This window comes from Bombina bombina, chromosome 8 (genome assembly GCF_027579735.1).
Source record: "Bombina bombina isolate aBomBom1 chromosome 8, aBomBom1.pri, whole genome shotgun sequence".
Taxonomy (NCBI): domain Eukaryota; kingdom Metazoa; phylum Chordata; class Amphibia; order Anura; family Bombinatoridae; genus Bombina; species Bombina bombina.
Genome location: NC_069506.1, coordinates 20,836,627 through 20,848,800, shown reverse-complemented (window position 1 = coordinate 20,848,800; position 12,174 = coordinate 20,836,627). Strand labels below are relative to the sequence as shown.

Below are 12,174 nucleotides of genomic sequence, written 5' to 3'. Positions count from 1 at the left end.
AGTATACTGCAGAACTTGTATACATCAGGTACATTAGTATGATGTGCAGTATACTGCAGAACTTGTATACATCAGGTACATTAGTATGATGTGCAGTATACTGCAGAACTTGTATACATCAGGTACATTAGTATGATGTGCAATATACTGCAGAACTTGTATACATCAGGTACATTAGTATGATGTGCAGTATACTGCAGAACGTGTATACATCAGGTACATTAGTATGATGTGCAATATACTGCAGAACTTGTATACATCAGGTACATTAGTATGATATGCAGTATATTGCAGAACTTGTATACATCAGGTACATTAGTATGATGTGCAGTATACTGCAGAACTTGTATACATCAGGTACATTAGTATGATGTGCAGTATACTGCAGAACTTGTATACATCATGTACATTATTATGATGTGCAGTATACTGCAGAACGTGTATACATCAGGTACATTATTATGATGTGCAGTATACTGCAGAACTTGTATACATCAGGTACATTAGTATGATGTGCAGTATACTGCAGAAGTTGTATACATCAGGTACATTAGTATGATGTGCAGTATACGGCAGAACTTGTATACATCAGGTACATTAGTATGATGTGCAGTATACTGCAGAACTTGTATACATCAGGTAGATTAGTATGATGTGCAGTATACTGCAGAACGTGTATACATCAGGTACATTAGTATGATGTGCAATATACTGCAGAACTTGTATACATCAGGTAGATTAGTATGATGTACAGTATACATCAGGTAGATTAGTATGATGTGCAGTATACTGCAGAACTTGTATACATCAGGTACATTAGTATGATGTGCAGTATACTACAGAACTTGTATACATCAGGTAGATTAGTATGATGTGCAGTATACTGCAGAACGTGTATACATCAGGTACATTAGTATGATGTGCAATATACTGCAGAACTTGTATACATCAGGTAGATTAGTATGATGTACAGTATACATCAGGTACATTAGTATGATGTGCAGTATACTGCAGAACTTGTATACATCAGGTACATTAGTATGATGTGCAGTATACTGCAGAACTTGTATACATCAGGTAGATTAGTATGATGTGCAGTATACTGCAGAACGTGTATACATCAGGTACATTAGTATGATGTGCAATATACTGCAGAACTTGTATACATCAGGTACATTAGTATGATGTACAGTATACATCAGGTACATTAGTATGATGTGCAGTATACTGCAGAACTTGTATACATCAGGTACATTAGTATGATGTGCAGTATACTGCAGAACGTGTATACATCAGGTACATTAGTATGATGTGCAGTATACTGCAGAACTTGTATACATCAGGTACATTAGTATGATGTACAGTATACTGCAGAACTTGTATACATCAGGTACATTAGTATGATGTGCAATATACTGTAGAACTTGTATACATCAGGTACATTAGTATGATGTGCAGTATACTGCAGAACGTGTATACATCAGGTACATTAGTATGATGTGCAGTATACTGCAGAACTTGTATACATCAGGTACATTCGTATGGTGTGCAATATACTGCAGAACGTGTATACATCAGGTACATTAGTATGATGTGCAGTATGCTGCAGAACTTGTATACATCAGGTACATTAGTATGATGTGCAGTATACGGCAGAACTTGTATACATCAGGTACATTAGTATGATGTGCAGTATACTGCAGAACTTGTATACATCAGGTAGATTAGTATGATGTGCAATATACTGCAGAACTTGTATACATCAGGTACATTAGTATGATGTGCAGTATACTGCAGAACTTGTATACATCAGGTACATTAGTATGATGTGCAATATACTGCAGAACTTGTATACATCAGGTACATTAGTATGATGTGCAATATACTGCAGAACTTGTATACATCAGGTACATTAGTATGATGTGCAATATACTGCAGAACTTGTATACATCAGGTACATTAGTATGATGTGCAGTATACTGTAGAACTTGTATACATCAGGTACATTAGTATGATGTGCAATATACAGCAGAACGTGTATACATCAGGTACATTATTATGATGTGCAATATACTGCAGAACTTGTATACATCAGGTACATTAGTATGATGTGCAATATACTGCAGAACTTGTATACATCAGGTACATTAGTATGATGTGCAATATACTGCAGAACTTGTATACATCAGGTACATTAGTATGATGTGCAATATACTGCAGAACTTGTATACATCAGGTACATTAGTATGATGTGCAATATACTGCAGAACTTGTATACATCAGGTACATTAGTATGATGTGCAGTATACTGCACGTCTTGTATACATCAGGTACATTAGTATGATGTGCAATATACTGCAGAACTTGTATACATCAGGTACATTAGTATGATGTGCAGTATACTGCACGTCTTGTATACATCAGGTACATTAGTATGATGTGCAGTATACTGCACGTCTTGTATACATCAGGTACATTAGTATGATGTGCAATATACTGCAGAACTTGTATACATCAGGTACATTAGTATGATGTGCAATATACTGCAGAACTTGTATACATCAGGTACATTAGTATGATGTACAGTATACTGCAGAACTTGTATACATCAGGTACATTAGTATGATGTACAGTATACTGCAGAACGTGTATACATCAGGTACATTAGTATGATGTGCAGTATACTGCAGAACTTGTATACATCAGGTACATTAGTATGATGTGCAGTATACTGTAGAACTTGTATACATCAGGTACATTAGTATGATGTGCAGTATACTGCAGAACTTGTATACATCAGGTAGATTAGTATGATGTGCAATATACTGCAGAACTTGTATACATCAGGTACATTAGTATGATGTGCAGTATACTGCAGAACTTGTATACATCAGGTACATTAGTATGATGTGCAATATACTGCAGAACTTGTATACATCAGGTACATTAGTATGATGTGCAGTATACTGCAGAACGTGTATACATCAGGTACATTAGTATGATGTACAGTATACTGCAGAACTTGTATACATCAGGTACATTAGTATGATGTACAGTATACTGCAGAACGTGTATACATCAGGTACATTAGTATGATGTGCAGTATACTGCAGAACTTGTATACATCAGGTACATTAGTATGATGTGCAGTATACTGTAGAACTTGTATACATCAGGTACATTAGTATGATGTGCAGTATACTGCAGAACTTGTATACATCAGGTACATTAGTATGATGTGCAGTATACTGCAGAACTTGTATACATCAGGTACATTAGTATGATGTGCAATATACTGCAGAACTTGTATACATCAGGTAGATTAGTATGATGTGCAATATACTGCAGAACTTGTATACATCAGGTAGATTAGTATGATGTGCAATATACTGCAGAACTTGTATACATCAGGTACATTAGTATGATGTGCAATATACTGCAGAACTTGTATACATCAGGTACATTAGTATGATGTGCAATATACTGCAGAACTTGTATACATCAGGTAGATTAGTATGATGTGCAATATACTGTAGAACTTGTATACATCAGGTACATTAGTATGATGTGCAGTATACTGCAGAACTTGTATACATCAGGTACATTAGTATGATGTGCAGTATACTGCAGAACTTGTATACATCAGGTAGATTAGTATGATGTGCAATATACTGCAGAACTTGTATACATCAGGTAGATTAGTATGATGTGCAGTATACTGCAGAACTTGTATACATCAGGTAGATTAGTATGATGTGCAGTATACTGCAGAACTTGTATACATCAGGTAGATTAGTATGATGTGCAGTATACTGCAGAACTTGTATACATCAGGTAGATTAGTATGATGTGCAATATACTGCAGAACTTGTATACATCAGGTACATTAGTATGATGTGCAGTATACTGCAGAACTTGTATACATCAGGTAGATTAGTATGATGTGCAATATACTGCAGAACTTGTATACATCAGGTACATTAGTATGATGTGCAGTATACTGCAGAACTTGTATACATCAGGTACATTAGTATGATGTGCAGTATACTGCAGAACTTGTATACATCAGGTACATTAGTATGATGTGCAGTATACTGCAGAACTTGTATACATCAGGTACATTAGTATGATGTGCAGTATACTGCAGAACGTGTATACATCAGGTACATTAGTATGATGTGCAGTATACTGCAGAACTTGTATACATCAGGTACATTAGTATGATGTGCAGTATACTGCAGAACTTGTATACATCAGGTACATTAGTATGATGTGCAATATACTGCAGAACTTGTATACATCAGGTACATTAGTATGATGTACAGTATACTGCAGAACGTGTATACATCAGGTACATTAGTATGATGTGCAGTATACTGCAGAACTTGTATACATCAGGTACATTAGTATGATGTGCAGTATACGGCAGAACTTGTATACATCAGGTACATTAGTATGATGTGCAGTATACTGCAGAACTTGTATACATCAGGTACATTAGTATGATGTGCAGTATACTGTAGAACTTGTATACATCAGGTACATTAGTATGATGTGCAGTATACTGCAGAACTTGTATACATCAGGTACATTAGTATGATGTACAGTATACTGCAGAACGTGTATACATCAGGTACATTAGTATGATGTGCAGTATACTGCAGAACTTGTATACATCAGGTACATTAGTATGATGTGCAATATACTGCAGAACTTGTATACATCAGGTACATTAGTATGATGTGCAATATACTGTAGAACTTGTATACATCAGGTACATTAGTATGATGTGCAATATACTGCAGAACTTGTATACATCAGGTACATTAGTATGATGTGCAATATACTGCAGAACTTGTATACATCAGGTACATTCGTATGATGTGCAATATACTGCAGAACTTGTATACATCAGGTACATTAGTATGATGTGCAATATACTGTAGAACTTGTATACATCAGGTACATTAGTATGATGTGCAATATACTGCAGAACTTGTATACATCAGGTACATTCGTATGGTGTGCAATATACAGCAGAACTTGTATACATCAGGTACATTAGTATGATGTGCAGTATACTGCAGAACTTGTATACATCAGGTACATTAGTATGATGTGCAGTATACTGCAGAACTTGTATACATCAGGTACATTCGTATGGTGTGCAATATACAGCAGAACTTGTATACATCAGGTAAATTAATACGAGAAAACTAAATAACAGAAAAACTCACCACTATTAGAATTTACCCTGTAGCTATTTCCGGGTTATAATGTTCCTGTCGCAAGTATGTTTGACGTCAGAAGTCAGCGCCAGAAACGTATTACTCGGCATGTCGCCAAATACGCCATCTTTGTGTTTGGAGAGCTGTCAGATAGACCTATACACACTATAAATTAGAATTTAATTTGCCTTCACTTTCTGCGCACAGCGCAATATATTTGCAGCATTATCGTTACATATAATACAGTGCAGATGCCTGCGTCACCTATGACTGTATGATATTCTCGCAAGGCATTGTGGGAGTTTAATTTGACATGGTTTTTACTTCCTGCTGTCAAAATGGCCGCTCCAGTTAGGTAATAATTATGACCACAGTATGGCCAGCTACAGTTATATGTATGTACTGGGATAAGCATTGCATGTGTTAGTAATATGTGCATAAAGCTGTAGTTATGTCTGACACATAGGGCTCATCTGTCAATAATCACAAGGTACTGGGTGAGGGTCTATTATAATAATATAATCATTTTATTATTGCACTTTATGTACCTTTATGGTCACCAGTTATTAGCATAGATTAATATTTATATCCACCATGCACAAAAACTAGCATTTCATTTAACAATAGAATAATAATGTGGCTAAATTATATTACAGGGATATTTCAAAACTGAAATGCACATAGATGAAATACTTTTGGGGATATTATTATTATCATTCAGTTGTATAATGCTGCTAGATAGAAATATATTTACAGTATACATATATAAAAATGGTTCAAGTAAAAGTTGTTTGCATTTTAATGTGCATGTGAAACATATCTCAATATTCTAAGGGCACCAGTATTTTAAATACTGCAGCTTATCAAATGGAGTTATTCCCAGATGATACAAGCACCTTAGGCTCTATGCGCACGTGCTGTGTTTAAAATGCTGATGCATGGAGCATACTTAAATGCACTCTTGAAACATCTATAGCTTTTATTAGAAGCATTTTTACTAGTACATGTATATTACATAAATGCTTCTATTCAAAACTGAAATGCCCTTGTGTTCTCTAATTTTGAGGGGAATGTCACTTTAAGTACTGCAGAAGTAAAAACTAATCTTTATTATTTACCGATGAAAGTAAAATTAATTTAGAAAACAGAAAGTATTCTGGGGAATATATTTGGTCACTAAGTAATTATAAAGTAGAATATAAAGTAAGTTTAAAAACACAGACTGCAGCCATAGGTCTATGGTGGTCTAAAGTTTAAAAAAGTATTATCTGTGCTGGAGAATATTTTCATACACTAAAAGTTGGGGAATATGATATTTTCCTGAGCATTTGTAACCCTTGTACACTTATGCTTTCTAAATGGAGTCCTACCGGCAAGCACCCAGTATTAGTGACTTCTTCTGTTTATATCTGGCAAAGTTCTAGATTCATTCTAGATTTGTTTCCAATAATTAAAGTCATCCATCTTACAAAAAAAAATGCATGCAGAGTGACACAGCACACCGTACGTAAAGCACATTGCAGAAGTGGAAAAGATTCTCAGTACAATGGAACTTGAAACGGTCTCAGTACTGGCTACATATATCAGCTTTAATGACCTTAAAGGGACACTAAACGCAAAAATGTATTCCATTATTCAGGTAGAGAACAACATTTTAAACAACTTTCCAATTTAGTTTTATTATCTAATTTGTTTCATTCTTTAGATATTCTTTGCTGAAGAAATAGCAATGCACATGGGTGAGCCAATCATACGAGGCATCTATGTGCAGTCACCAATCAGCAGACACTAAGTCTATCTAGATATGCTTTTTAGTAAAGGATATCAAGAGAATGAAGGATAGATAATAGAGGTAAATTAGAAAGTTATTTAAAATTGCATGCTCTTTCTAAATCATGAAAGAAAAAATTGGGTTTCATGTCCCTTTAAGCTAAGATTAATAAGGAATTAATCTGTATGTGAATAAACATTGTTATATATAATTTAAAAAGTATTATATATGAACTGTGAGAACTTTGAGACAATTCTATATGAGATGGAATACTGACAGAATTTCTACCTTGGTAAGTGGCAAGACTAACTGTATAAACCAACTCTAAGTTGCCAAGCGGTACGGATGTCATCAGGACTCATTACAGTGTTCTTTTTTGGCCAATAATGTTTTATAAACTCATTTAAACTACTTTAGCAGTAGTCCTATTTATATACAGATTAGGATTTGTTTTATTTATTTTTTCTGGAAACTTTGAAGTGAATGTAAATTTTGATGAATCAGTGCCCGATTTTTAATAATCCTATTAAAAACATGGGCACTTTCATTCATCAAAATTTACATTTCACTGCTTTTTTAAAAATACTTGCCTTTTCTTTCTTCAAGCAGCTCCAGCGATTCCTCCGCCCGTCGCAAGCCTCTGCCGACGTCAGAAATCACGGCGTTGCTTTAGGCAATGATTCCCCCGGGGGAAGCCGTGATTGGAGGATGCCAAAATCGTCATTCTTGACGTAAGAAGAGGCTTGCGACGGGCTGGAGAAGCGTTGGAGCAGCTTGCAGAAAGAAAAGGTAAGTATTTTAAGAAAAGCAGTGTAATTTAAAGTTTGATGAATGAAAGTGCCCCTGTTTTTAATAGGATTATTAAAAACCGGGCACTCATTCCTCAAACTTTACATTCACTTTAAAGGGACAGTCTACCCTAGAATTGTTCTTGTTTTAAAAGATAGATAATCACTTTATTACCCATTCCCCAGTTTTGCACAACCAACACAGTTATATTAATATACTTTTTACCTCTGTGATTACCTTGTATCTAGGAACCTTCTTCCAGCCCCCTGATCACATGACTGTGACTGTTTATTATCTATTGTCTTAAATTTAGCATTGTTTTGTGCTAGATCTTAAATAACTTTCTGTGCCTGAACACAGTGTTATCTATATGGCCCATGTGTACTTTCTGTCTCTTTGTGTTGAAAAGAGATTTAAAAAGCCTGTGATAAGAGGCAGCCCTCAAAGGCTTAGAAATTAGCATATGATCCTACCTATGTTTAGTTTAGACTAAGAATACCAAGAGAAAAAAAGCAAATTTGATGATAAAAGTAAATTGGAAAGTTGATTAAAATTAAAAGTCCTATCTGAATAATGAAAGTTTAATTTATACTAGACTGTCCCTTTAAGTAAATAGCTTTTTTTTAATACAATGTTACTTTGTGATCCGAATCCCTTCTTAACTGCACTATCTGATCTGTTTTATTATGATTGTTCTATATTATATACTTTGTGTGACAATTTTATATATATATCTATATATATATATATATATATATATATATATATATATATATGTATATATACAGTATATATATATATATATATATATATATATATATATATATATATATATATAAATATATATATAAAATTGTAGAAAGCACTCACTGGACTGTAGACAGCAGTTTAAATCAAACATTTATTGTGACGTTTCGGGACCAACAACGTCCCTTCCTCTGACAAACAGCTAGTGAAAAAACAAACATCTATAGACCCATAAAACACTCCCCTTGGTGAACTGCCAATCAAAATGTGCCGTGTGCAAAACAAAAATGAGCCGTGTGCAAAACAGGCATAGATCCCTGTAATTAGGGTAAAGACAATCATAACATGGTGAAAAATATATGAATTGTGTATATGGATACATACGTGACTCTGTAAGTGTCAAATGTAAGTGCATCTGATAGCCCCCAAAATATAACCGATCTAATACATGCTAAATGAAATCCGTAGCGCACATATGATGATAACAAAGACAACAAAAGCCTGATAGGTAGGATATTACATACCCCCTCTCATTGATTGGCTAGACGAATTCGTCATGCATAGCCACGCCTGCATCAACATTACAGGCCTAGTGTATCAATGGAGTGCATTGCGTAGAGAATGACAACCAATAATCTGATAGGCTAAAGAGACACCGACAAGCACGTCACAAGTTATTCATTGAGGCTTTACATACATCCCTCGCATCTGTTCAGCAAGTCTGTAAAAACCACACCAAACCTAACAGTCCAATGTGTCAGGATACACAGCATCCGTGCACCCCGCATCATATGCCCATAGCGTTGCCGTAACTCACAACAACTACTCGGGCGGTTGCCATAGCAACCAATGTAAACAACTCCATGTACAACAGTGGCCGAATATCGCCGTGTCTAAAGCAACTGTAACACAGTCAAATACCACAGCACCCGAGGTCCCACCACCTTGTATGTCCTAAAAAATATATAAATAGGGCCAAGACAAGGAATCCACCAGCAAGCTGAGCACATCGCCGTATCCATCAACCAATCGGATTACTGCAACCCCCCACACACCCGACTGAGAGGCTGTCATGACAACATGTGTATACAAATCAAGACACGATCGTGGTCTCACACTGCCCTATATAAAAACATAAATGGTCTAAAGACTCCAACCTGGCCACATCTCTAGACATACAGATAGGCGGCTGTATCAATCATCATATAAAAATGTCCACACCTACGAAAATGAAAAAAATCTAAAATATAAATTAGTCCTTCACAGGTCCATCTACTATGCACTCCCAAGTGACCACAAACCTATCATAAAATATGCCCAATCTAACAAACGCTAGGTAAATTGTCATAAGAAAACAAGAAAATAATAATAATAAAAAATATATCGATAGAACCTCCATAACAAATGGCAAAATACCCTAGGGAAAAATATAATCTCAGTGTACATAAAAAGGAGCATGCCACTATACTCATAAGTACATCCCCAAAAAAGAAAAAAAGCTTACCACTAACTGACCATCACCACCTGACAGATATAAAAGGGAACATCAAACCATATCGCCAAAATTGCAGATATATACAATCCGTGCTATAAAAAAACAAACATAATCTACAAAATAACAATAAAAGTATGACCTCATCAGGGATACTCAAAAAAGAGCCTACCCAGATTGGCGGTCCATTGTTTAAGACGTGAACCCAATATACAGATAATTCCAAAACCCAGACAGTATAGCTCTCCATGCAAAAACAATACATGTCATAAATTAACCACCACCAAATCCTAAAAACAACAAAAACATATGGCACCCACTGTATCCATAGTGCCAGATTATAAACCATCTGGTCCCCTGTGCTAGTGATATCCAAAACCACCAAATCTCAAAATACCCAAAATCATAAACATCTAACTGTCTGCAGCAGCTACCATACACAGGGCCTTCCGCCACATGTGATAACCAAATTCCATCTCCAACAGGGCGCTTAGTCATCCCACCGCACTATAAAATCAGGACCGTAACTCATGTATAGGAGGCATATCAGAAGCACAGAACCCATAGTGTGTGTGAAATGTGATGTATAACTCTTATAAAAAAACAGATTAAAAACAAAATTAAAACAAAACACACCTCATATTTACACATTTAGAAATTGCTAACAACTAATGAGAAATGGAAAAATATGGAAAACAATATACTAAGAAAAGGACTTAGATACTAAATCATGATATCATAATCAGGGTATTGTAAGGCAACCACAAGAGAATAGGATCCGATTGGGCAAAACCAAAGATTATTCGACAATGAAAATTGGACTCTCATTTTCACCATCACTATATAATGCTAAGTGATAGATACAGGATCAAAAGATCAATGGACTCTCATAAGACCTGATCCTTATAAGAAATTCTGCCATCCCGTTTGGATGTTGAGGCCTCTCGGGGCCAGTGTACATAGTTCATGAATCCAAAGTGCTTCTTTTTGTAACAGGATCTTGGCTCTGTTTCCTCCTCGTCTTAGCACTGGCACGTGGTCAATGATTCTAAATCGCAGATCGCTCAGTGTGTGTCCTGCTTCTAAGAAGTGGCATGCCACCGGATGTTCAGCCTTCCCAGAGTTTATTGCCGCTCTGATGCTCGACCGATGATTCGCCATTCTCACTCTGGCATCGTCAGTAGTCTTTCCAGTATAGAATTTCCCACAGGGGCAATTCAGAAGATATATAATAAACTGGGTTGTGCACGTCAGGAAATACTTGATCTGATATCTTTTGCGACAATCTGGATGTTGAAATGTCGTGCCAGTGTGCATGCTGTTGCAAGTTACACAACTAATACATTTGTAGCATCCCACTTTTTTCTTCAACCAAGTTTGTTTCTCATTTCTTGAAGAGATATCGGTCTTCATTAGCATATCCCTCAAGCTCTTGCCTCTACGATATGCCAATCTGGGTGCCGACCATTCAGCAAATGGCAATGTAGGATCACTCTGAAGAATTTTCCATTCCTCCTTAACTGCTTGAGCAATCTGATATTGGTCTGGATTATACGTTGTCACAAATGTGAGTTGGGGATTGCTTATAGTATTTTGAATTTGTTGCTTATTTTGAGATGAGAGAGCCAGTTCCAATTGTTTCTCTAGGTTCTTTTTATTATAACCTCGTTGGAGAAATCTTTGTGTCATTTCTGACATTTGTGTCTGCATCAGGTCATCATCGGTATTATTTCTTATTACCCTTTGGTATTGTGCTTTCGGAATATTACGTATGAGTGCTGGCTGGTGGCAACTTTTAGCGTGTAGCAGTGTGTTGCGGTCCGTTTTCTTCCTAAACAGTGTAGTACCAAGTCCATTGGAGGTTTTGAAAACTCTGACATCAAGAAAATCGACTGTGGCATTATTCGACGTATGTTGGAATTTGATGGTGCTATCCATCCCATTGAGGGTATGGATCCAATTATTCAGCTCTTGTTCCCCATTTCTCCATATCATGAACACGTCATCTATGTAACGACAATAAAAAGAAATGGCATCCATTTCATACACCTTCATCTGGATAGATTCATAGTCCGCCATGAACAGATTGGCCAACGAGGGGGCCATATTTGACCCCATCGCGGTCCCTTCCGTCTGTAGATAAAAAT

At 36.0% G+C, this 12,174-nt stretch overlaps 2 protein-coding genes across 2 annotated transcripts in view; one reads left to right on the top strand and one right to left on the bottom strand.

The window, feature by feature from the left end:
* The window catches only part of LOC128638301 (zinc finger protein OZF-like), a 43,877-nt gene extending 38,595 nt beyond the window's left edge, over positions 1-5,282 (bottom strand). Inside the window, exon 1 of the mRNA XM_053690181.1 lies at positions 5,238-5,282. The gene's annotated coding sequence lies outside the window, so the exon portion shown is untranslated. The remainder of the gene's footprint in view (positions 1-5,237) is intronic.
* LOC128638774 (uncharacterized) overlaps positions 1-12,174 on the top strand; it is a 142,252-nt gene that overhangs the window by 102,644 nt on the left and 27,434 nt on the right. The window lies entirely within an intron of this gene.